Consider the following 24,098-nt stretch of genomic DNA (forward strand, 5'->3'; position numbering starts at 1 on the left):
AGTAATCTGGAGGCGAGGGAAATGCAACAGACGTGGCACTGGGCAGATCGGCAGGTTGCTGAGGGGGGTTGTCCGTGCGGCGGCGTTCGTGACGGTCCTTTTTTGGTCGGGTCATTCTGTGAGGGTTTGTCGTACGGCGAGCAGGAGGTGAAGTCACGATCGCCGTACGGCGAGGAGGAGGTGGACCCAAAATGCGAGGAGGCAGGGATAAGGGTAACTTCCAGGGGCTTTATTAAGTAAATCAACACGAGGGCAAAACAAGGAACAAGGACAAACAACGTGGCAGGGTGCAAAATAACAAAGGCAAACTAAATGTGACTAAACTGGAACAAGGACAGAGAACAAAACGAGAAGGGAACGAACTAAGCGGGGATATGAAAAGGGACAGGGACAGGTGACAAGAGCTGGGGGCATGAACGAGAGCGGGAACGAGAACAAGAGCATGAACGAGCTCAAAGAGCGGTCGTGACAGTCCGTAACGGCGCAACAGGGAACAACACGGGACAATGACCCGACACTGGGTTGATGGCATGGGAAGCTTAAATAGTCCGGTAATCAGGTGAGCAGATGGGAATCAGGTGTGTGACGGTTAACGATGAGCAGGTGCGTGGCTGGTGAGGACGAGGTGCTGAGGGGAAACGCCCCTACTCAGCTGACCGAAAATAAACCAAAACAACAACACGACAGCATGAACGTAAAAATAATAACAAAACCTGTCATGCCCGACGCGGATCATGACAGATGGCTCTTGAAAAGAAACTGTTTCTCAGTCGATTGGTCCTTGATTTGATGCACCTGTAGCGCCTGCCAGAGGGCATCAGGTCGAACAGGTGTGAGTTTGGGTGGGTATTGTCTTTGACGATATTGAGAGCCCTGCTGAGGCACCGGGCGGTGTAGATGTCCGACAGTGAGGGGAGAGGGCAGCCAATAATCCTTTGCGCTGTTTTGACCGTCCTCTGGAGCCTCACTCTGTCCGCCTCAGTGCAGCAGCTGTCCCAGGTGGAGACACAGTACGTCAGCAGGCTCTCGCTGGACGAGTGGTAGAAGGCCAGCAGCAGCTTCCTGTCCAGGTTGAATTTCCTGAGAACTCTCAGGAAGTGCAGACGCTGGTGGACCTTCTTTTCCACTGCTTTGGTGTTGTGTGTCCAAGAAAGGTCATCTGAGATCTGTACTCCCAGAAAGTTGAACGTGTGGACCCTCTCCACACACACGCCTTCGATGCAGAGGGGGGGCGGCACCTTCTTGTTCCTCCTGAAGTAGATGACGATCTCCTTTGTTTTTGCAATGTTATCCTCGCACCAAGCCGTCAGTCTCTGGACCTCCTCTCTGTAGGCTGTCTCGTCACCTTCCGAGATCAGACCGACCACTGTCGTGTCGTCAGCAAACTTGACGATGGTGTTGTTACCGTGGGCCGGGCTGCAGTCGTAGGTGTAGAGGGCGTATAGGAGAGGGCTCAGGGCGCATCCTTGAGGGGAACTGGTGCTCAGCGTACGGGTGGAGGACGTGTAGGGGCCGAGCAACACAGTCTGGGGTCTGTTGGTCAGAAAGTCCTTAATCCAGATGCGTGTGAGGGAAGGGAGGCCGAGAATGTCCAGTTTGGCGACGAGGATGTCCGGGATGATTGTGTTGAATGCCGAGCTGTAGTCCACAAAGAGCATCCTTGCATAGCTCTGCTGTTGTTCCAGGTGGCCCAGCACAACATGCAGAGCAGTGTCGATGGCGTCCTCAGTGGATCTGTTAGCCCGGTATGCAAACTGGTAGGGGTCCAGAGTGGGAGGAAGGCAGTCCCTGATGTGCTGGAGACTAGCCTCTCGAAGCACGTCATGATGACTGGCGTGAGAGCAACAGGACGGTAGTCATTCAGGAGGACTGCGGGTGACTTTTTGGAGACAGGAATAATGGTGGAGGTTTTCATGCAGGAGGGGATGACTGCTTGAGCCAGGGAGCGGTTGAAGACCCTGCAGAAAACATGTGACAGTTGGTGGGCACATGCTCTGAGGACCTTGCCTGGTATTGAAGAAAGTAACTCTCCAGATTAATGTTTGACAAAGACTTATTAAGCACTGGAAGGACCTTCTCCTTGTTGACATTGGTGAAGTGAGCTCTCTCCAGTGAATTCATGAAAAGATACACAATGCACAGGTTTAGCACATAATGTAAGATGAGTTAACTAGGAGTCGAACCTAGAATATTCTGATCTGTAGTAAGATGCGTTATCCATTGTGCCACTAGCCCCATTCATGTGGGTAGTTGTCTGTAAGACATCTGGGGGGACTCGTATCGCCCCACTGGTCAAGCAAGCAACACTATTGGTGAAGCTGAGGCTGCCGTGACCCGGATTCGAACCGGGGTTACTGCGGCCACAACACAGAGTACTAACCACATACGACCACGACCCCGAATGTGTTGCTGTGCAATGGCAGAATTGTCTCTCCACCGCTGACAGCTACACGTAAGGCCAAAATAAAATGCAACAGACGGGTTTCTTAGAAAGGACGACTGAAACAATGTTCAATGATTTTCATTGGCAGAAAACTCCTTCAGTATTTAATGAAACTCATACATTTCAGAAATCTTGAATCCCAATTCAGTGGGAATGAATTTTCTATTTTGCGGAATCTTGATTTTGAGATTTAAGCAACCTTTTCCAATGACAGGACGAACTTCTTGAAGGAAAAGGTACTTCTAAAATTGTGTTGAAGAATGTAACTCCCCAGGTTAATGTTTGACAAAGAGTTTATTCAGCAGTGGAAGGACCTTCTCCTTGTTGACATTGGTGAAGAAAGCCCTCTCCAGAGAATTCATGAAAAGATACACAATGCACAGGTTTAGCACAAAATGTAAGACGAGCTAGCTAGGAGTCAAACCTAGAATCTTCTGATCCGTAGTCAGATGCGTTATCCATTGCGCCACTAGCCCCACGCATGTGTGTAATTGTCTGTAAGACATCGGATGGGGACGCGTATCTCTCCACTGGTCAAGCAAGCAACACTATTGGTGAAGCTGAGGCTGCCGTGACGCGGACTCGAACCGTGGTTGCTGCGGCCACTACACAGAGTACTAACCACTATACGATCACGGCCCCGAGTGTGTTGCTATGCAATGGCAGAATTGTCTCTCCACCGCTGACAGCTACACGTAAGGCCAAAATAAAATGCAACAGACGGGTTTCTTAGAAAGGACGACTGAAACAATGTTCAATGATTTTCATTGGCAGAAAACTCCTTCAGTATTTAATGAAACTCATACATTTCAGAAATCTTGAATTCCAATTCAGTGGGAATGAATTTTCTATTTTGCGGAATCTTGATTTTGAGATTTAAGCAACCTTTTCCAATGACAGGACGACCTTCTTGAAGGAAAAGGTATTTCTAAAATTGTGTTGAAGAATGTAACTCTCCAGGTTAATGTTTGACAAAGAGTTTATTCAGCACTGGAAGGACCTCCTCCTTGTTGACATTGGTGAAGAAAGCCCTCTCCAGAGAATTCATGAAAAGATACACAATGCACAGGTTTAGCACAAAATCTAAGACGAGCTAGCTAGGAGTCGAACCTAGAATCTTCTGATCCGTAGTCAGATGCGTTATCCATTGCGCCACTAGCCCCACGCATGTGCGTAGTTGTCTGTAAGACATCGGGTGGGGACGCGTATCTCCCCACTGGTCAAGCAAGCAACACTATTGGTGAAGCTGAGGCTGCCGTGACCCGGATTCGAACCAGGGTTGCTGCGGCCACAACACAGAGTACTAACCACTATACGATGACGGCCCCGAGTGTGTTGCTATGCAATGGCAGAATTGTCTCTCCACCGCTGACAGCTACACGTAAGGCCAAAATAAAATGCAACAGACGGGTTTCGTAGATAGGACGACTGAAACAATGTTCAATGATTTTCATTGGCAGAAAACTCCTTCAGTATTTAATGAAACTCATACATTTCAGAAATCTTGAATCCCAATTCAGTGGGAATGAATTTTCTAAAAGTTACTTCTAAAATTGTGTTGAAGAATGTAACTCTCCAGGTTAATGTTTGACAAAGAGTTTATTAAGCAGTGGAAGAACCTTCTCCTTGTTGACATTGGTGAAGTGAGCCCTCTCCAGTGAATTCATGAAAAGATACACGATGCACAGGTTTAGCACAAAATGTTAGACGAGCTAGCTAGGAGTCGAACCTAGAATGTCCTGAACCATTATCAGATGTGGCATCCATTGCGCCACTTGCCCCACTCATGTGTGGAGTTTTCTGTAAGACATCGGGTGGGTACTCGTATCTCCCCACTGGTCAAGCAAGCAACACTATTGGTGAAGCTGAGGCTGCCGTGACCCGGATTCGAACCTGGGTTGCTGCGGCCACAACACAGAGTACTAACCACTATACGATGACGGCCCCGAGTGTTTTGCTATGCAATGGCAGAATTGTCTCTCCACCGCTGACAGCTACACGTAAGGCCAAAATAAAATGCAACAGACGGGTTTCGTAGATAGGACGACTGAAACAATGTTAAATGATTTTCATTGGCAGAAAACTCCTTCAGTATTTAATGAAACTCATACATTTCAGAAATCTTGAATCCCAATTCAGTGGGAATGAATTTTCTATTTTGCGGAATCTTGATTTTGAGATTTAAGCAACCTTTTCCAATGACAGGACGACCTTCTTGAAGGAAAAGGTACTTCTAAAATTGTGTTGAAGAATGTAACTCCCCAGGTTAATGTTTGACAAAGAGTTTATTCAGCAGTGGAAGGACCTTCTCCTTGTTGACATTGGTGAAGAAAGCCCTCTCCAGAGAATTCATGAAAAGATACACAATGCACAGGTTTAGCACAAATTGTAAGACGAGCTAGCTAGGAGTCGAACCTAGAATCTTCTGATCCGTAGTCAGATGCGTTATCCATTGCGCCACTAGCCCCACGCATGTGTGTAGTTGTCTGTAAGACATCGGATGGGGACGCGTATCTCTCCACTGGTCAAGCAAGCAACACTATTGGTGAAGCTGAGGCTGCCGTGACCCAGATTCGAACCGGGGTTGCTGCGGCCACAACACAGAGTACTAACCACTATACGATCACGGCCCCGAGTGTGTTGCTATGCAATGGCAGAATTGTCTCTGCACCGCTGACAGTTACACGTGAGGCCAAAATAAAATGCAATAGACGGGTTTCTTAGAAAGGACGACTGAAACAATGTTCAATGATTTTCATTGGCAGAAAACTCCTTCAGTATTTAATGAAACTCATACATTTCAGAAATCTTGATTCCCAATTCAGTGGGAATGAATTTTCTATTTTGCGGAATCTTGATTTTGAGATTTAAGCAACCTTTTCCAATGACAGGACGACCTTCTTGAAGGAAAAGTTACTTCTAAAATTGTGTTGAAGAATGTAACTCTCCAGGTTAATGTTTGACAAAGAGTTTATTCAGCACTGGAAGGACCTTCTCCTTGTTGACATTGGTGAAGAAAGCCCTCTCCAGAGAATTCATGAAAAGATACACAATGCACAGGTTTAGCACAAAATTTAAGACGAGCTTGCTGGGAGTCAAACCTAGAATGTCCTGAACCATTATCAGATGCGGTATCCATTGCGCCACTCGCCTCACTCATGTGTGGAGTTGTCTGTAAGACATCTGGGGGGACTCGTATCTCCCCACTGGTCAAGCAAGCAACTCTATTGGTGGAGCCGAGGCTGCCGTGACCCGGAACCGAACCTGTGTTGCTGCGGCCAGAACATAGAGAACTAACACCGATACGATCACGGCCCCGAGTGTATAGCTATGCAATGGCAAAATTGTCTGTCTACTGCTGACAGCTACACTTATGGCCAAAATAAAATGCAACAGACTGTTTTTTTTAGAAAGGACGACTCAAACAATGTTCAATGATTTTCATTGCCAGAAAACTCCTTCAGTATTTAATGAAACTCATACATTTCAGAAATCTTGAATCCCAATTCAGTGGGAATGAATTTCCTATTTTGCGGAATCTTGATTTTGAGATTTAAGCAACCTTTTCCAATGACAGGACGAACTTCTTGAAGGATAAGGTACTTCTAAAATTGTGATGAAGAATGTAACTCTCCAGGTTAATGTTTGACCAAGAGTTTATTCAGCACTGGAAGGATCTTTTCCTTGTTGACATTGGTGAAGTGAGCACTCCCCAGTGAATTCATGAAAAGATACACGATGCACAGGTTTAGCACAAAATGTAAGACGAGTTAGCTGGGAGTCAAACCTAGAATGTCCTGAACCATCATCAGATGCGGTATCCATTGCGCCACTCGCCCCACTCATGTGTGGAGTTGTCTGTAAGACATTGGGTGGGGACGCGTATCTCCCCACTGGTCAAGCAAGCAACACTATTGGTGAAGCTGAGGGTGCCGTGACCCGGATTCGAACCGGGGTTCCTGCGGCCACAACACAGAGTACTAACCACATACGACCACGACCCCGAATGTGTTGCAATGCAATGGCAGAATTGTCTCTCCACCGCTGATAGCTACACGTAAGGCCAACATAAAATGCAACAGATGGGTTTCTTTGAAAGGACGACTGAAACAATGTTCAATGATTTTCATTGGCAGAAAACACCTTCAGTATTTAATGAAACTCATACATTTCAGAAATCTTGAATCCCAATTCAGTGGGAATGAATTTTCTATTTCGCAGAATCTGGATTTTGAGATTTAAGCAACCTTTTCCAATGACAGGACGACCTTCTTGAAGGAAAAGGTACTTCTAAAATTGTGTTGAAGAATGTAACTCTCCAGGTTAATGTTTGACAAAGAGTTTATTAAGCACTGGAAGGACCTTTTCCTTGTTGACATTGGTGAAGTGAGCCCTCTCCAGTGAATTCATGAAAAGATACACGATGCACAGGTTTAGCACAAAATTTAAGACGAGCTAGCTGGGAGTCAAACCTAGAATGTCCTGAACCATTATCAGCTGCGGTATCCATTGCGCCACTCGCCCCACTCATGTGTGGAGTTGTCTGTAAGACATCGGGTGGGGACGCGTATCTCCCCACTGGTCAAGCAAGCAACACTATTGGTGAAGCTGAGGCTGCCGTGACCCGGATTCGAACCGGTGTTGCTGCGGCCACAACACAGAGTACTAACCACTATACGATCACGGCCCCGAGTGTGTTGCTATGCAATGGCATAATTGTCTCTCCACCGCTGACAGCTACACGTAAGGCCAAAATAAAATGCAACAGACGGGTTTCTTAGAAAGGACGACTGAAACAATGTTCAATGATTTTCATTGGCAGAAAACTCCTTCAATATTTAATGAAACTCATACATTTCAGAAATCTTGAATCCCAATTCAGTGGGAATTAATTTTCTATTTTGCGGAATCTTGATTTTGAGATTTAAGCAACCTTTTCCAATGACAGGACGAACTTCTTGAAGGAAAAGGTACTTCTAAAATTGTGATGAAGAATTTAACTCTCCGGGTTAATGTTTGACAAAGAGTTTATTCAGCACTGGAAGGACCTTTTCCTTGTTGACATTGGTGAAGTGAGCACTCCCCAGTGAATTCATGAAAAGATACACGATGCACAGGCTTAGCACAAAATGTAAGACGAGTTAGCTGGGAGTCAAACCTAGAATGTCCTGAACCATTATCAGATGCGGTATCCATTGCGCCACTCGCCCCACTCATGTGTGGAGTTGTCTGTAAGACATTGGGTGGGGACGCGTATCTCCCCACTGGTCAAGCAAGCAACACTATTGGTGAAGCTGAGGCTGCCGTGACCCGGATTCGAAACGGGGTTCCTGCGGCCACAACACAGAGTACTAACCACATACGACCACGACCCCGAATGTGTTGCTATGCAATGGCAGAATTGTCTCTCCCCCGCTGATAGCTACACGTAAGGCCAAAATAAAATGCAACAGATGGGTTTCTTTGAAAGGACGACTGAAACAATGTTCAATGATTTTCATTGGCAGAAAACTCCTTCAGTATTTAATGAAACTCATACATTTCAGAAATCTTGAATCCCAATTCAGTGGGAATGAATTTTCTATTTCGCAGGATCTGGATTTTGAGATTTAAGCAACCTTTTCCAATGACAGGACGACCTTCTTGAAGGAAAAGGTACTTCTAAAATTGTGTTGAAGAATGTAACTCTCCAGGTTAATGTTTGACAAAGAGTTTATTAAGCACTGGAAGGACCTTTTCCTTGTTGACATTGGTGAAGTGAGCCCTCTCCAGTGAATTCATGAAAAGATACACGATGCACAGGTTTAGCACAAAATTTAAGACGAGCTAGCTGGGAGTCAAACCTAGAATGTCCTGAACCATTATCAGCTGCGGTATCCATTGCGCCACTCGCCCCACTCATGTGTGGAGTTGTCTGTAAGACATCGGGTGGGGACGCGTATCTCCCCACTGGTCAAGCAAGCAACACTATTGGTGAAGCTGAGGCTGCCGTGACCCGGATTCGAACCGGTGTTGCTGCGGCCATAACACAGAGTACTAACCACTATACGATCACGGCCCCGAGTGTGTTGCTATGCAATGGCATAATTGTCTCTCCACCGCTGACAGCTACACGTAAGGCCAAAATAAAATGCAACAGACGGGTTTCTTAGAAAGGACGACTGAAACAATGTTCAATGATTTTCATTGGCAGAAAACTCCTTCAATATTTAATGAAACTCATACATTTCAGAAATCTTGAATCCCAATTCAGTGGGAATTAATTTTCTATTTTGCGGAATCTTGATTTTGAGATTTAAGCAACCTTTTCCAATGACAGGACGAACTTCTTGAAGGAAAAGGTACTTCTAAAATTGTGATGAAGAATTTAACTCTCCGGGTTAATGTTTGACAAAGAGTTTATTCAGCACTGGAAGGACCTTTTCCTTGTTGACATTGGTGAAGTGAGCACTCCCCAGTGAATTCATGAAAAGATACACGATGCACAGGCTTAGCACAAAATGTAAGACGAGTTAGCTGGGAGTCAAACCTAGAATGTCCTGAACCATTATCAGATGCGGTATCCATTGCGCCACTCGCCCCACTCATGTGTGGAGTTGTCTGTAAGACATTGGGTGGGGACGCGTATCTCCCCACTGGTCAAGCAAGCAACACTATTGGTGAAGCTGAGGCTGCCGTGACCCGGATTCGAAACGGGGTTCCTGCGGCCACAACACAGAGTACTAACCACATACGACCACGACCCCGAATGTGTTGCTATGCAATGGCAGAATTGTCTCTCCCCCGCTGATAGCTACACGTAAGGCCAAAATAAAATGCAACAGATGGGTTTCTTAGAAAGGACGACTGAAACAATGTTCAATGATTTTCATTGGCAGAAAACTCCTTCAGTATTTAATGAAACTCATACATTTCAGAAATCTTGAATCCCAATTCAGTGGGAATGAATTTTCTATTTCGCAGGATCTGGATTTTGAGATTTAAGCAACCTTTTCCAATGACAGGACGACCTTCTTGAAGGAAAAGGTACTTCTAAAATTGTGATGAAGAATGTAACTCTCCAGGTTAATGTTTGACAAAGAGTTTATTGAGCACTGGAAGGACCTTTTCCTTGTTGACATTGGTGAAGTGCGCACTCCCCAGTAAATTCATGAAAAGATACACGATGCACAGGTTTAGCACAAAATGTGAGACGAGCTAGCTAGGAGTCAAACCTAGAATGTCCTGAACCATTATCAGATGTGGCATCCATTGCGCCACTCGCCCCACTCATGTGTGGAGTTTTCTGTAAGACATCGGGTGGGGACTCGTATCTCCCCACTGGTCAAGCAAGCAACACTATTGGTGAAGCTGAGGCTGCCGTGACCCGGATTCGAACCGGGGTTGCTGCGGCCACAACACAGAGTACTAACCACTATACGATGACGGCCCGAGTGTGTTGCTATGCAATGGCAGAATTGTCTCTACACCGCTGACAGCTACACGTAAGGCCAAAATAAAATGCAACAGACGGGTTTCTTAGAAAGGACGACTGAAACAATGTTCAATTATTTTCATTGGCAGAAAACTCCTTCAGTATTTAATGAAACTCATACATTTCAGAAATCTTGAATCCCAATTCAGTGGGAATGAATTTTCTATTTTGCGGAATCTTGATTTTGAGATTTAAGCAACCTTTTCCAATGACAGGACGACCTTCTTGAAGGAAAAGGTACTTCTAAAATTGTGTTGAAGAATTTACCTCTCCAGGTTAATGTTTGACAAAGAGTTTATTCAGCACTGGAAGGACCTTCTCCTTGTTGACATTGGTGAAGAAAGCCCTCTCAGAGAATTCATGAAAAGATACTAAAGGATAATGTAAATGGCAGTCAACCTGAAACAGAACAAAGAGTGGACTGCTAGGAGCCACTTTTGTGATCCTGGCATGGAAGTCCATTGTTTCAGAGGGGTCTCGTTCACACCTCCTGTGGTGCAGCTGTGATCCAATCTTCCTGCATTCCTCTCCTGAGTGTCTGGTCATTAGCATGGTCTAAACTTCGGTTACACTTAAAGGATTTCATACTTTTGACTATTAAATGAATATAAGAGTTTGAGCTTAACATAGTTCATTAGATGTTGGTGCATCCAATGTATGAAAATGTGATATTGTAAAATGCTGAGAGTGTGACTGGTGGAGCGAAACTGGTTGCGGGGGTTGTGCAGGAATGGAATGTTTTAGAAGCAGATGGTGCTGAGCGAGACGAGATGACTCCGGGAGCATTGGCTGAAGGAGCGGCCATCGGGGGATCGCACGCAGGAGGAGCCACGGGATTCGGCGGGAGGAGAAAGACCAATGAGAGCGAGCTAAAGTTAACTGCAATACACATAGCCAATAGAATCATGCCAGGATGCCTTTGTCTGTGCCATTTGCATGTTGTATAGTATGAATCATTACTGGGCAACTCGGAGGTAGAACACATTCGCTGGTGGCAAGAGAGGTGTAGAGTTGTATTGAGAGGGACTCGAGACCCAGGTGCCATGTAGAAAATCTGTATTGGGAATAAATCCACTTTGTGCGTGAAAATGCCGGCTTCCTGATACCTTTCTATTGCAGAACGAGCGCGCATATTGTTGGATGAGTGAGAGTTGGGTAAGGTCGCAAATTGGAGTCAGATTACTTATTTGAGTTTACATTGGGTTGAAGTTAAATTCTAACATTGATATAAAGATAAATTCCAACAATTTATGGTGACCCCGACGTGATGCATGAGAGGTAATAGAAGTCTGGGACTTCAAAGAGAGTCTGGGACTCCAAGAAAAGAAAAGAAGTCTGGGACTTCAAGAGTCTGGGGCTCAAAGGAAGCCTGGGGCTTCAGGAAAAACCACAAGAGTCTGGGACTCGGGCCTGGGGCCCACGTCCACACCAGGTGACGACCTGATAAAGAATAAAGGAGCCGCACATCCGACCGGCCTTCCTCTTGGGCCCACAGTGACATAAGGTAAGCAGATCCTTTTCAAATTCTGCATATTGGCAACGGTAAATTATAAGAGGAAGGCGGAGCGGAACGGCGTTAAAATATATGGTTAAATAAATAAATAAATATAGAAGAGTAAAATCTGGGATTTACCTACTAGAATAGTTTGGAACTATTCGTGGTTAAGATACGATATGGTTAAATAAATAAATAAAATATATAAATAAATAAGTGTAACAGTGTGGACGATAGTAGAGTAAAATCTGGGATTTACCTACTAGAATAGTTTGGAACTATTCGTGGTTAAGATACGATTTAAAATATCAGAGTGGAAGCGGTGTGAATGTGAAGGCTAAAATTGTTCTGCGTAAGAAGTGTGTTTGGGACACGCACGAGTGGATTTTGATTTCAAGATGGCGAAGGAGAGGAAGTGTGATAGTGGTCTCGGGTCCCGGGTGTGGCACGGAGATTAAGGATAAATTCATAAAAATGAAACATAAAAAAGAGAAGAAAAACATGAAGTAGGGATGAAATAAGAAAAGAGAAAGCTAGAGAAAAGAGAAGAAATTGTGTCAGTGTAGCGATTGGAAGTTCAATAAGAAAAGAAAAGGAATGTGAAAAAGATGCAGAATGTGTAGAAAAGAGAAAGGAACAATTAATGTTCCATTGAAAGGAGGATGGTGAAACAGGCAGTATTGAGAATGACAGAGTTTGGTGATTGAAGAAGGTGTGACTTGAACAAATGAAAAGGATAAGAATCAGGGTCTGCTGTAAGGAGGAATTGAAGAAATAAATATTTCATGTTTCATACTTGAGTTGATGGTCTTTCTATTAAGGTAACTGTAATTAGTAACTGGAATGAAATGCACAGATGGAAATGACACAAAGAAAAAAAGATTGGTGTTATGAAATCATAATTGAATGAAGCTTTTGAGAGCATGAGAAACCTTTGCAAGGGCATAGGTGGTTCCTGACTTTGTAGTTTGTGATTTGATACCTTGATTGTTTGAGTGGCTTTGGTAAGGCTACAGTGAATTTGGAAAATTAAAGGAAAAAATAAGAGTGAGAAAGATTTTACAGAAGGCAATGAGTATAGGTGTAATCGTAAAATCATGAGTGTGCTCTAACAAAGAGTTAACAGCTCTTTGAAGTTAGATGCTCGTTCCCAAGTAGGGGGAGGAAGTCAGAGAAAGAGGATGAAGTGATTGAAAAAGTGGAAGAAAAGACGGAATGTCTGAGAGGCATTTATCCACAGTTGCCAGACTCGCAACAGTATGTGTTTGAGCCGCCGCCCGTTCCGACGGCGCAATTAATGGCCCCGTAGTCACCTTGGGGGGGCAGAATGGTTTGAGATGCAAAAGATAACGAGTCACAGAGAGCACCAGCAGGAACATGTGAACATTTCAGACACAAGAGGAAAAACAGGCATCAATGGCAGTCGTTAACTGATTGAAAAGGAAGATATGCCTTTTGTTGCTGTGGCACTCAGTCCTTTTGTGTCAGAGGTGTGTCTCAGGCACACCTCCCTTGATGTTACAGCAATGGAATCCAGTCTTCAGGCGTTCGCTCTCCGGGGGGTCTCATCCATGTGGTCGAGCATGGTTCATGCTGTGGAGCAGTGCTTTTGCGATACTAGTGGAGTAGAGCATGGGGTAAAGTATATATTCAACCGAACAATAAATATAAATTGGCAGGGAGTATGAACGCAAGTTGAACACTGAAACATGCAGGGGACACCTGAGGAACGGCAGAGCGGTGACAATCTTATTAAAATTTAAATTTTTAAGCAAAGGGATTATGGTTTTGGGATAAGTTTTAAGTGAAGTATTCTATGAACACGTTGAAAGAAAATCTTTGGAAAGGGGAATATCTAGCCATTGGAGATTGGTTTACCAAATATAAAGTTGGACTAAATAGTTTCGTAGATGATTTATTAACTGATGTGTATTAAATGTGACAAAGGTGGAAGACAGATGTTTATTTGACTGTACGACGCGAACGCTGACATGACAATTTTAGAGGATATGACATCATTCCATAAATACCAGACTGCTAACATTCGCATCTATGAGCTGTTTGATGTCACAGGTGCAGTTTCGTCAGCTACGTCCAGGAGAGGAGAAACAACTTCATGGGGAGTGAATGGGAAAATCCAGAGACCCACAGTTGTAAATTTTGGCATACGCTGGCTAAATTAAGGCAAAATTATGGATCTGCCAGCACAGATCTCAGTGAAATCAAGGCGGACGCGCCAAGTGGAGGGGTCTCTGTGTGGAATTGGAAAGTATCTTTTGGTGAATGAAAGTGTGAAAGAAAAGTGTTTGTATGCATATGTGGTTTGAGTGAATGTTTAAGGGACGGGCCTCAGGAAAGAAACAGAAAATTGATTGAGGACACCAGCAAGCCCTTACAGTACTAGAGATGCAATGGGCGGACAGGCTTGATCAACCTGAATCCCTATTGCACTCCCAAGTATTGATTTTCAAGTTGTTTTGGGAGAAAGATTGGAGTAATTAAATTCAAGCATCAAGTGAATGATTGATTGACGTTATTACACAAAATTTATGCAAAACTGAAAGTTTTGGAAGGAAGATAATTTGTCTCTTCTCACTGGCAATTGCCACACCTCCAGTTATCTCCACAGGTTTGAGGTGACATGTGACCAGTGTGACCAGTAGGCCAGAGAATGCTTCAAATAGCGCCTCACCACGCCCATCCCGGAGGTTCTCCTCAACAAGGAGGGAGAAATAAGATATTCTAATTCAGGGTCCACGGTACAGATTAAGATATAGTTGTTGCTTTAGCCTGCTCATGTGCTCCACAGGAGTTATTATTATTCACATTGGATGCGCGACTAGATAACACACACCCAGTCCAGGATAGGGCAAAATTTTCTTGGATTGTTTAGACCTTTCCATATAATACAGCACCACAGCAGTGATACTTGAAATTAATGTCGAATTAGTGGCACTGTCTTTATGGAAAATTACTCACTTAACGCAAGGGTAGGTTGTTGTAGAGGAGATATTTCAGACACAAATGACCCTGAATGTTATTCGGATATTTTCCATTGTATCGTAGTTCATTGTATTTAGGACTAAGACATTGTAAAACACTGTTTGGAAGAACTTATAGAATACCTCAAATTTAAGAACAAATGGGAAATAGATGTTGAAGCAACTTTAGTTGACCATATGTGAAAAGTGTTAGGAAAACAAAAGACAGGCGCAAATTTAGAGTGACAAGGATCTTTCTGTCTCCCAGCAGGGGCACTAAATTAGTGAAGCCAGGATACTGGGTGCTTGTAAGAAGTTTGAAGATAAGACATTTGTAATTACCCAAGGGGGAAGGAAGTGTTAGTGACAGCTCTAACAGCTGTAAAGATAGCAGAAAGGTCAACATTGGTTTATTTGACACGTTGTAAAAAGGTCACGTTGGTTGAAATCTCCTACAAAGGAGACACCAGACTAAGAGAGGTTTGGTTTATACAGAGTTACAAGCGGGACAAAATTTATTTAAGAGGAACTGTCCTCACTTTAGGCCGAGGCCAGACCTGCTGACCAGCATGATGGTCACCAGCTAAATGGGGACACCTCAGGTGAGATTGGCCGTGCCGTGCATCAGATATTTCTGGCCCGTTGGGGTCGATGTTGCTGTGTCGTTCAGGTGGGGAAGGGGGAGACAGGCCTGGTCTATGTGGCCAGGGCGAGACGTGAATGGAGTGAGACTTCCGGCAGTGACCCATCCAATAATGTCGACATTACACAGCTGTTCCAGTTGGCCGTCCACAAGGGCGTGCCCCTTCAAGTGGCAGACATCAGGCGAAATAGTCCATCAATGAAAAATGCTAATCGGCCTAAGTAGAACACATTTTGTACATGATTTTGCACGACATCAGAAAAGGAAAATATGGGATTGGATTAAGGAGCGTGACTAAAAATTGTTGTACTTGCAGGTTTAGGAGGCCAAGAAAGATAAAAATATTAAAAAAAGAGGAAGCAGCTAAGGCAGCCACCGACGCACGCGGCTCCCATTGGACCTGCTCCTTCCAGTTCTGCTGCTTCTGGGCTAGGTTCGGGTGACGCAGCGCCACAGCAGACTGGCGTCCAAAGCAGGCCGGTCAACGAGGTCGGGACCGCGGTAACAGAGGTACGGGTGGTTATGGACAGGGTTTGTGAGTGGGGTGTGCTCTGGCTGTGGGGTGTGGGGTCACTGGGTGATGAGCTGTCCATGCCGAGCCACTTTCTGGAATGTGCCATCCTCCGGTGCCATATCTGTCACAAAGAGCTCCACCAGCGCAGGGGGCGCCACCGTTACCCACTCCCAACGCACTTGACACAAACCCGCTCGTACCCCATTCCATGACAGGGGGCCGCGGAGCTTCAGCGTTCGAGGACTAGCAGGTCCTAGCATTCCGGGGACGGTGGATGGACAAGTTTTCGATGGTGCTGGATATTGGGGCGAGCTATGAGCTCCTTCCGCAACCCCCACTGAGCCATGTGGACTCTCAAGATTGCCTGAGTCACTGCCATTGACTGAACGAACACTGGAATTCGAGTGGCATTCCCGGATGGGACTGAACTTGACTGTGCACATCCCACGGAGAGAGCATATGTCGTGCTCTCTTCCTTCCCAGTGGCTAAACTGAACTGAAACATTTGAGGGCAGCTCTGAAACCTGGTTCCCATCCTCCCGCGGTGGGTATGCCCTGTTCCTGCTCTGGTCTGAGTGGTTTAGCAACCGCCACCCATTCAATTCACCAATTGACACATCACATTGTACATGTGATCACAAACATGATTTGGTTTATCAAAAATGCACTCATCCAAATTTAGTCATGAGTGCATCTTGCGTTAGAATTATATATTTGTTATGTCTACCGGCGTTGCCTCGCACGCGTGCCATGTCCCTGAGCAGCGGAAATGGTATGAATTGTTTACTTTCGCCGAGCCACAAATCGCATTGAATATTGATGAGCGTCATCATACTAGAGATCTAGACCCCATAGTTGTTGAATACTCCGCGTCACAATCGGGAGATCATATTTCAGCACCGACTACAAATTCTTTGGTTTTGGGGACATTACTAAATTTCAAAATTTCCAGGGAAGTTCGCTCGGAAATGGTAGTTCTGTGTGAGTCTCTGATAGAGGTGTTGTGGACCCAGGGCCCGACTGATTTGGGGCTCGGCTCCACAGCTCCGCGATTGTTTTTACTGTCTCTACCCCCTCCCCCAGTTGACAGAATCAGTGTGGGCACAGCCTGTAGGTGGATTGAGCCAATCATGAGACAATAGGAGGTGAAGACTGCAGCGGTCTTGGAGCTGTCTATGTCTTGTAGAGCACCTTTTCTTGCGTGAAATAAAAAAGAAAAAATAAAAGAGGTTTAATTCGGTATCTGCGTTATTATAGTTTTGGGATTTTTTATTTTAAGCATAAATGGTTACTATTTCATTTGGGTTGCTTTAAAATTTGTCAATTAACAGTCAAAATTGGAGCGTTAGCTCGAGGCTTGATTTGTAATCTCGGAACACAGTTAGATATTTGAACTCAGTGAACTCAGCATCACTGGAGTCGGACATCACTCCGTACATCAACCTCCGGGTGCTTTCCCGGAGGTGGACTCAATCTCGCGGGTAAGGACAGTTTAGAGTTCTGGCTAGAACCTCACACGCCATCCAATTGGGAACTACAGAACAACAGTGGTACCATAACTCACAGTTGCGCCCGGCCCCAGTATTTGTGCCCGCCAAGGTTGAGCTTAGAGGTTGACCGCCCGGACGGGCAGGTCAAGAGAGGGAATGTGTAGATGGCATGAATTGGATCAAAGTCAGACACTTTCGAGTCTGAACAAAGACGATGACGATGCAACTGTTTAACTTATTGACTATTTTGCTTGCTGGCGTGTGCTTTGTGTGGACGATGTTGGCGTTTGAACATAGGATGGGGGATGACAGAAGTGATGGAGCGAAAGGAGCATGTAATGGAATGGTGTGGTATGGAGCAGAGCGAGATGATGGTAAGACGCTGACACAGACACAACAACTACTGCTAAATCTGAAATGTAAACAACCGACACAGGTGAACACTTGGGTGACAATTTTAATTGGACACATCCATGGAATGATGTGGGAATAAAAAAGAAAGAGCCTATTTTTGACACCCAAGTTGCAAAACAAAAGTTCACCTGCCTAAAAGTTAAATGGGACTGGTCCTGGGATTGGAAATCTCCAGGAGTCATGGTGAAATGAAAATGTGTCTTTGCCAGTAGGAATCCCTCTCGCTCGTGATGATGTTTGGCTGTGGTGTGGAGAGAAAGTGCTGTACGATAGGCTTCCCACCAATGCCTCAGGTAAGTGCGCCCTGGTAACGCTGATCATGCCAGTTAGTGTGACAGCCTTAGATCTGGCCAAAATGGAGTGGGAAGGTGTTGGACAATGGGGAAGAATCCCCTTCCTTAACAGGAAGAGAAGGGACATGCAAGAATGGTTGAATGCAGGAGATCCCACGTATATAGATCCAATTGGAGTTCCAAGAGGGATCCCTGACGAGTATAAATTGGTGGATCAAATTGCGGCAGGATGGGAGAGCCTTTTCCTGTTCGTTACAGTAAACAAAAATGTGGACCGGATTAATTATGTCCACTATAATGTCCAACGATTGGCGAATTTTACCACCTCAGCACTCCAGGCAGTGCATGAGCAATTGGCTGCCACGTCTCTTATGGCATTCCAGAACAGAATAAGCTTAGATATGGTGTTAGCCGAAAGAGGAGGAGTGTGTGGTATTTTTGGGGATCAGTGTTGTACTCTGATTCCCAACAATACATCTCCTGACGGTCGCCTTACCAAGGCATTGGAGGGTCTGCGCACGCTAAGTAACAAAATGAAGGAGCACTCAGGTGTGGACACCAGTTGGTATTCTGACTGGTTAAACATCTTTGGTAAATATAAAAGCCTGATTGCATCAGTACTGATTTCTATCGCTGTGTTTGCCGCTATTATGGTGTTATGCGGATGTTGCTGTATTCCATGTATCAGATCATTAACTGTTAAGACAATAGAACGCACGTTGGGGCCACTCCCTCCGGGTGGTCAGTACATGATGATCCCTCAAAAGGACCCCCAGGAGGCGGAGGTAGCCGTGGCCCTCCGGGAGTCCAGGATGTGAGTATGGAAAGATGGCCTCGGGGACCTGAGGCCATAAGGAGGGAATGAAATTTTCTACTGGAATGAACTTTTCTACTAATTTTCTATTGGAATGACATTTTTGTACTAATTTTCACTAATTGTCTACTGGAATGAAATTTTCTACTGATTCTTATTCTTTTACTAATTGTTTGATGTGTTTTAGTTTTATGGCAAATGATGTCGAGCTCGTGTGCAGCAATGAAATAAGGTGTTCAAGTGATGACCTCAGATGTCTGAGGTCATGAGAGGGATTAAAGGATAATGTAAATGGCAGTCAACCTGAAACAGAACAAAGGGTGGACTGCTAGGAGCCACTTTTGTGATCCTGGCATGGAAGTCCATTGTTTCAGAGGGGTCTCGTTCACACCTCCTGTGGTGCAGCTGTGATCCAATCTTCCTGCATTCCTCTCCTGAGTGTCTGGTCATTAGCATGGTCTAAACTTCGGTTACACTTAAAGGATTTCATAATTTTGACTAATAAAGGGATATAAGAGTTTGAGCTTAACATAGTTCATTAGATGTTGGTGCATCCAATGTATGAAAATGTGATATTGTAAAATGCTGAGAGTGTGACTGGTGGAGCGAAACTGGTTGCGGGGGTTGTGCAGGAATGGAATGTTTTAGAAGCAGATGGTGCTGAGCGAGACGAGATGACTCCGGGAGCATTGGCTGAAGGAGCGGCCATCGGGGGATCGCACGCAGGAGGAGCCACGGGATTCGGCGGGAGGAGAAAGACCAATGAGAGCGAGCTAAAGTTAACTGCAATACACATAGCCAATAGAATCATGCCAGGATGCCTTTGTCTGTGCCATTTGCATGTTGTATGGTATGAATCATTACTGGGCAACTCGGAGGTAGAACACATTCGCTGGTGGCAAGAGAGGTGTAGAGTTGTATTGAGAGGGACTCGAGACCCAGGTGCCATGTAGAAAATCTGTATTGGGAATAAATCCACTTTGTGCGTGAAAATGCCGGCTTCCTGATACCTTTCTATTGCAGAACGAGCGCGCATATTGTTGGATGAGTGAGAGTTGGGTAAGGTCGCAAATTGGAGTCAGATTACTTATTTGAGTTTACATTGGGTTAAAGTTAAATTCTAACATTGATATAAAGATAAATTCCAACAATACACAATGCACAGGTTTAGCACAAAATGTAAGACGAGCTAGCTAGGAGTCGAACCTAGAATCTTCTGATCCGTAGTCAGATGCGTTATCCATTGCGCCACTAGCCCCACGCATGTGTGTATTTGTGTGCAAGACATCGGGTGGGGACGCGTATCTCTCCACTGGTCAAGCAAGCAACACTATTGGTGAAGCTGAGGTTGCTGTGACGCGGACTCAAACCGGGGTTGCTGCTGCCACTACACAGAGTACTAACCACTATACGATCACGGCCCCGAGTGTGTTGCTATGCAATGGCAGAATTGTCTCTCCACCGATGATAGCTACACGTAAGGCCAAAATAAAATGCAACAGACGGGTTTCTTAGAAAAGACGACTGAAACAATGTTCAATGATTTTCATTGGCAGAAAACTCCTTCAGTATTTAATGAAACTCATACATTTCCGAAATCTTGAATCCCAATTCAGTGGGAATGAATTTTCTATTTTGCGGAATCTTGATTTTGAGATTTAAGCAACCTTTTCCAATGACAGGACGACCTTCTTGAAGGAAAAGGTACTTCTAAAATTGTGATGAAGAATGTAACTCACCAGGTTAATGTTTGACAAAGAGTTTATTCAGCACTGGAAGGACCTTTTCCTTGTTGAGATTGGTGAAGTGAGCCCTCTCCAGTGAATTCATGAAAAGATACACGATGCACAGGTTTAGCACAAAATGTAAGACGAGGTAGCTGGGAGTCAAACCTCGAATGTCCTGAACCATTATCAGATGCGGTATCCATTGCGCCACTCGCCCCACTCATGTGTGGAGTTGTCTGTAAGACATCGGGTGGGGACGCGTATCTCCCCACTGGTCAAGCAAGCAACACTATTGGTGAAGCTGAGGCTGCCATGACCCGGATTCGAACCGGGGTTGCTGCGGCCACAACACAGAGTACTAACCACTATACGATCACGGCCCCGAGTGTGTTGCTATGCAATGGCATAATTGTCTCTGCACCGCTGACAGCTACACGTAAGGCCAAAATAAAATGCAACAGACGGGTTTCGTAGATAGGACGACTGAAACAATGTTCAATGATTTTCATTGGCAGAAAACTCCTTCAGTATGAAATGAAACTCATACATTTCAGAAATCTTGAATCCCAATTCAGTGGGAATGAATTTTCTATTTTGCGGAATCTTGATTTTGAGATTTAAGCAACCTTTTCCAATGACAGGACGACCTTCTTGAAGGAAAAGGTACTTTTAAAATTGTGTTGAAGAATGTAACTCTCCAGGTTAATGTTTGACAAAGAGTTTATTCAGCACTGGAAGGACCTTCTCCTTGTTGACATTGGTGAAGAAAGCCCTCTACAGAGAATTCATAAAAAGAAACACAATGGACAGGTTTAGCACAAAATGTAAGACGAGCTAGCTAGGAGTCGAACCTAGAATCTTCTGATCCGTAGTCAGATGCGTTATCCATTGCGCCACTAGCCCCACGCATGTGTGAAGTTGTCTGAAAGACATCGCGTGGGGACGCGTATCTCTCCACTGGTCAAGCAAGCAACACTATTGGTGAAGCTGAGGCTGCCGTGACCCGGATTCGAACCGGGGTTCCTGCGGCCACAACACAGAGTACTAACCACATACGACCACGACCCCGAATGTGTTGCTGTGCAATGGCAGAATTGTCTCTCCACCGCTGACAGCTACACGTAAGGCCAAAATAAAATGCAACAGATGGGTTTTTTAGAAAGGACGACTGAAACAATGTTCAATGATTTTCATTGGCAGAAAACTCCTTCAGTATTTAATGAAACTCATACATTTCAGAAATCTTGAATCCCAATTCAGTGGGAATGAATTTTCTATTTCGCAGGATCTTGATTTTGAGATTTAAGCAACCTTTTCCAATGACAGGACGACCTTCTTGAAGGAAAAGTTACTTCTAAAATTGTGTTGAAGAATGTAACTCTCCAGGTTAATGTTTGACAAAGAGTTTATTAAGCACTGGAAGGACCATCTCCTTGTTGACATTGGTGAAGTGAGCCCTCTCCAGTGAATTCATGAAAAGATACACGATGCACAGGTTTAGCACAAAATGTAAGACGAGCTAGCTGGGAGTCAAACCTAGAATGTCCTGAACCATTATCAGATGCGGTATCCATTGCGCCACTCGCCCCACTCATGTGTGGAGTTGTCTGTAAGACATCTGGGGGGACGCGTATCTCCCCACTGGTCAAGCAAGCAACACTATTGGTGGAGCTGAGGCTGCAGTGACCCGGAACCGAACCTGTGTTGCTGCAGCCAAAACATAGAGAACTAACACTGATACGATCACGGCCCCGAGTGTCTAGCTCTGCAATGGCAAAATTGTCTGTCTACTGCTGACAGCTACACTTACGGCCAAAATAAAATGCAACAGACTGTTTTTTTAGAAAGGACGACTCAAACAATGTTAAACGACTTTCATTGGCAGAAAACTCCTTCAGTATTTCATGAAACTCATACAATTCAGAAATCTTGAATACCAATTCAGTGGGAATGAATTTTCTATTTCGCAGGATCTTGATTTTGAGATTAAAGCAACCTTTTCCAATGACAGGACGACCTTCTCGAAGGAAAAGTTACTTCTAAAATTGTGTTGAAGAATGTAACTCTCCAGGTTAATGTTTGACAAAGAGTTTATTAAGCACTGGAAGGACTTTCTCCTTGTTGACATTGGTGAAGTGAGCCCTCTCCAGTGAATTCATGAAAAGATACACGATGCACAGGTTTAGCACAAAATGTAAGACGAGCTAGCTAGGAGTCGAACCTAGAATGTCTTGAACCATTATCAGATGTGGCATCCATTGCGCCACTCGCCCCACTCATGTGTGGAGTTTCTGTAAGACATCGGGTGGGGACTCGTATCTCCCCACTGGTCAAGCAAGCAACACTATTGGTGAAGCTGCGGCTGCCGTGACCCGGATTCGAACCAGGGTTGCTGCGGCCACAACACAGAGTACTAACCACTATACGATGACGGCCCCGAGTGTGTTGCTATGCAATGGCAGAATTGTCTCTACACCGCTGACAGCTACACGTAAGGCCAAAATAAAATGCAACAAACGGGTTTCTTAGAAAGGACGACTGAAACAATGTTCAATGATTTTCATTGGCAGAAAACTCCTTCAGTATTTAATGAAACTCATACATTTCAGAAATCTTGAATCCCAATTCAGTGGGAATGAATTTTCTATTTTGCGAAATCTTGATTTTGAGATTTAAGCAACCTTTTCCAATGACAGGACGACCTTCTTGAAGGAAAAGGTACTTCTAAAATTGTGATGAAGAATGTAACTCTCCAGGTTAATGTTTGACAAAGAGTTTATTCAGCACTGGAAGGACCTTTTCCTTGTTGACATTGGTGAAGTGCGCACTCCCCAGTAAATTCATGAAAAGATACACGATGCACAGGTTTAGCACAAAATGTGAGACGAGCTAGCTAGGAGTCAAACCTAGAATGTCCTGAACCATTATCAGATGTGGCATCCATTGCGCCACTCGGCCCACTCATGTGTGGAGTTTTCTGTAAGACATCGGGTGGGGACTCGTATCTCCCCACTGGTCAAGCAAGCAACACTATTGGTGAAGCTGAGGCTGCCGTGACCCGGATTCGAACCGGGGTTGCTGCGGCCACAACACAGAGTACTAACCACTATACGATGACGGCCCGAGTGTGTTGCTATGCAATGGCAGAATTGTCTCTACACCGCTGACAGCTACACGTAAGGCCAAAATAAAATGCAACAGACGGGTTTCTTAGAAAGGACGACTGAAACAATGTTCAATTATTTTCATTGGCAGAAAACTCCTTCAGTATTTAATGAAACTCATACATTTCAGAAATCTTGAATCCCAATTCAGTGGGAATGAATTTTCTATTTTGCGGAATCTTGATTTTGAGATTTAAGCAACCCTTTCCAATGACAGGACGACCTTCTTGAAGGAAAAGGTACTTCTAAAATTGTGTTGAAGAATTTACCTCTCCAGGTTAATGTTTGACAAAGAGTTTATTCAGCACTGGAAGGACCTTCTCCTTGTTGACATTGGTGAAGAAAGCCCTCTCAGAGAATTCATGAAAAGATACTAAAGGATAATGTAAATGGCAGTCAACCTGAAACAGAACAAAGAGTGGACTGCTAGGAGCCACTTTTGTGATCCTGGCATGGAAGTCCATTGTTTCAGAGGGGTCTCGTTCACACCTCCTGTGGTGCAGCTGTGATCCAATCTTCCTGCATTCCTCTCCTGAGTGTCTGGTCATTAGCATGGTCTAAACTTCGGTTACACTTAAAGGATTTCATACTTTTGACTATTAAATGAATATAAGAGTTTGAGCTTAACATAGTTCATTAGATGTTG

General features: G+C 44.6%; 6 non-coding genes across 6 annotated transcripts; all 6 read right to left on the minus strand.

The window, feature by feature from the left end:
- Nucleotides 1-2,846: 2,846 nt before the first annotated feature.
- Nucleotides 2,847-2,919, minus strand: trnar-acg (transfer RNA arginine (anticodon ACG)). The gene has a single exon. It is a non-coding gene; the product is annotated as a tRNA-Arg (tRNA).
- Nucleotides 2,920-3,532: 613 nt separating this feature from the next.
- trnar-acg (transfer RNA arginine (anticodon ACG)) lies at nt 3,533-3,605 on the minus strand. Its single transcript has one exon. It is a non-coding gene; the product is annotated as a tRNA-Arg (tRNA).
- A 1,232-nt stretch (nt 3,606-4,837) lies between these two features.
- Nucleotides 4,838-4,910, minus strand: trnar-acg (transfer RNA arginine (anticodon ACG)). The gene has a single exon. It is a non-coding gene; the product is annotated as a tRNA-Arg (tRNA).
- Nucleotides 4,911-19,746: 14,836 nt separating this feature from the next.
- Nucleotides 19,747-19,819, minus strand: trnar-acg (transfer RNA arginine (anticodon ACG)). The gene has a single exon. It is a non-coding gene; the product is annotated as a tRNA-Arg (tRNA).
- Nucleotides 19,820-20,596: 777 nt separating this feature from the next.
- On the minus strand, nt 20,597-20,668 carry trnah-gug (transfer RNA histidin (anticodon GUG)). The gene has a single exon. It is a non-coding gene; the product is annotated as a tRNA-His (tRNA).
- A 450-nt stretch (nt 20,669-21,118) lies between these two features.
- On the minus strand, nt 21,119-21,191 carry trnar-acg (transfer RNA arginine (anticodon ACG)). Its single transcript has one exon. It is a non-coding gene; the product is annotated as a tRNA-Arg (tRNA).
- Nucleotides 21,192-24,098: the final 2,907 nt, after the last annotated feature.

Source organism: Idiotropiscis lumnitzeri, chromosome 9 (genome assembly GCF_059441095.1).
Source record: "Idiotropiscis lumnitzeri isolate Australia: NSW breed Sydney's pygmy pipehorse chromosome 9, RoL_Ilum_1.0, whole genome shotgun sequence".
NCBI lineage: Eukaryota > Metazoa > Chordata > Actinopteri > Syngnathiformes > Syngnathidae > Idiotropiscis > Idiotropiscis lumnitzeri.